The sequence below is a fragment of the Octopus bimaculoides genome, chromosome 4, assembly GCF_001194135.2.
Source record: "Octopus bimaculoides isolate UCB-OBI-ISO-001 chromosome 4, ASM119413v2, whole genome shotgun sequence".
In the NCBI taxonomy this organism is placed as follows: domain Eukaryota; kingdom Metazoa; phylum Mollusca; class Cephalopoda; order Octopoda; family Octopodidae; genus Octopus; species Octopus bimaculoides.
The window spans coordinates 2,019,372-2,022,353 of record NC_068984.1 but is presented as its reverse complement, the minus strand read 5'-3'; positions in this window follow the sequence as shown (position 1 = coordinate 2,022,353).

The following is a 2,982-nucleotide window of genomic DNA, read 5'->3' as shown; positions in this document are numbered from 1 at the left end:
TCAACTAAACACCTCAGGACGGTGCTCCAGTATGGCAGCGGTCTGATCACTAAAACAAGCAAAAGATAAAATGTACATGCAAACGCGCGCACACACACACACACACACACACACACAAACACACATATAACGCATAGACAGAGCCTGGAAGATCGCTGTAAGATACATAGCGTATTTTATAATATGCCTCTTTAAGTATCATAATAGCATGAAACTATTAGTAGCTCTTTCGGTTGTGTATTTAATTTGGTATATATATGTAGATAGATATAATTGTTAAACAGGACATCAAACATTAACGCAAGACGAACAACACATACACAATGTAATTACAGGAAGAAATTCAATGTCTTACAGCTGTTTCTGGGATATCCACGAGTATGGGATATCCCGTCATCAGAGACAAGTTGGAGGAAAAAATATGGAAAATGAGAATGGTATATATCAATAAGATGACAACATAGAGGAAGGGAGTAAAAGGGTAAGGGGATGGAAAGAGAGAAGAAAAAAGAAGCATAAAAGTTCATAGTTCAGCTTTCCGAAGAAGTCAAAGCATGAATCATTAGGTGCGTATATCCATGTGGGCTGAAGTCCTTATGTAGCAGACATCCCAAGAAAAAGGCGCGAATATATCAACGTTCAATAACAGAATGGTAGCGAAGGTGGCTATTAATTGGTAAAAGTACCATTCTGTTATTGAAAGAACATTGAAATGGTACGAGCATAAACCAGAAGGAATCAACGAGAATAAAGAGTATAAGATCTTGAGGGATTTTATAATCCAATGTGATTCAGTGACCGATGCTTGGACACCAGGCATTGTTGTTGTTGACAAAATAATGAATGAAACCAAGATCATAGACATTGCCTACCTGGAGATGTACGAGCGGATGACAAAGAACTAGAAAAGTTTGAGAAGTACAAAAAAAAACATTAAAAGATGAAATTGCACGATTGTGAGTAATGAAGAAAGTAATTGTCATCGAAGTAGTTGCCGGGGTACAAGAAGCACTAACAACAAAGTTTGAGAAATATGTTCTTTGTGCTGGGGATGACCCCCTTGAGTGAAATACTAAAGAAGACAAAATTGGGGTATGGTCTGGAAAGCGGTAAGGGAAAACTGAAGTATTTGCTATTCGTGAACGACTTGAAATTGTTCACAAAAAATGAGGCAGAACTAAACATCTTAGTCCAGTCTGTGCAGATGTTCTCGAATTATATTAAGATGAAGTCAGGACTCACAAAATATGCTACGATGGTGATGAGACGAGGAAAGCTGGTCAGGGCAGAAGGCATCTGTATGCCAGGAGGTGGAATGATGAAGGCAATCGAACCTGAATGCAGTTATAAGGGCCTGGGAATATTTGATTCCTATCCCAAAGTAAGGAAAGTTTGTTAGTGTCAGTTAGGGATAAGGAAGTATTGAAAGCTGAGAAAAAGGATAAAAAAGTACAAAAAGGACATGAAGAAGTTTTACACAAGAAGGGACTGCACAACCAATTCCATGTAGCCACAACCGAAGTTGCTAGAAAAAATAGGTGGGATTGGCTGAAGAGACTAAGAGCATTATACTGGCAACGCAAGACCACGCTTTGACCACGAATTGGAGGGTCAACCTTAGGAATGAGCAAGTGTCTCCGCTGTGCCGCATCTGTAATAGAGTGGACAAAACCATTGACCATATCATGAACGAGTGTTCTAGATTCGCCCAAAACCACTACAAGTCATGGCGACACAATCAGGTAACGAAAGTGCTACATTGGAAACTGCAAAAAGTGGGTGTTAGAGAGAGGCAAGACGTGGTATGAACACAAACCGCAGAGAGAGGCGGAGTCGAAGACCTGCAAAATCTGGGATTTTTCTATTCAAACAGATCGGATGTTAGAGCATAACAGACCGGAGCTAGTGGATAAGATGCACCACATGTGCTATATAGTTGATGTTGCCCTTTGACCAACAAATAGTCAAGAAGGAAGGCGAAAAAATAGACACATACAATCCTCTTAGCCCGGCTATGGAAAATGAAGAAGGTGAAGATAGTGCCAATTATTGTTGGGTCCAAGGGGAATATAAAGGAAATCGAAATAGTGTCCAGTCGAACTGTTACAAAAGGTTTGTCTCCTTGGCACGGCCAGAATAATCAGGAAAGTATTAGTTGAAAAGAACAGATAGCCTGGTAACTTAGGCTGCAGGCAGTAAGCCCGCAATCCATGCAAAACTCCGGAAGTTCCAACAAAACCTGTGGTAAAAAGAATAATGATTATGATAATAATGATAATCTTTCTGCTATAGGCACAAGGCCTGAAATTGGGGGTTGGGGATAGCCGAGTACAACGACCCCCAGTACTCAACTGGTACTTATTTCATCGATCCCGAAAGGATGAAAGGCAAAGTCGACCTCGGGGGAATTTGAACTCAGAGCGTAAACATGGACGAAATGCCGCTAAGCATTTTACCCAGCGTGCTAACGATTCTAGCAGATGGGCTACCACAAATGTTCTGCTCAATACCACAGATTCGCTTGTCAGTTGTTTTTACCATAACCAGTTGAGCATGTCCCTTAGTGGCTGACGAAATACGCATTTCTGATCATGAGCAGAAGTAGTGGGGGAGCATCATAGCCATGTGTTGAGAGGAATTCTTTGGGGTTTGAATGATTCACTCCTAGAAACATATGTGTTTCGTTCGTCATCCCTACACAAACCTTAACCAGGGACCTTTTCAGCGAGATGGGCTACTCGACTTGAAGAAAATTCTAACTGGGCCCCCACCTGCGAGGTCATGTGCTGTTCATCTTGATATGAGATAACCTTGTCGCGCACATATGATTGTGACGCATGCACCTGGTAGTCATGATGGGTATATTAGGCTTCGTATATCTGTATCCCAGTGTCACTTTAATAGCATGCACTGCTCTGTTACTCAATAATAATAATAATAATAATAATAATAATAATAATAATAATAATAATAATAATAATA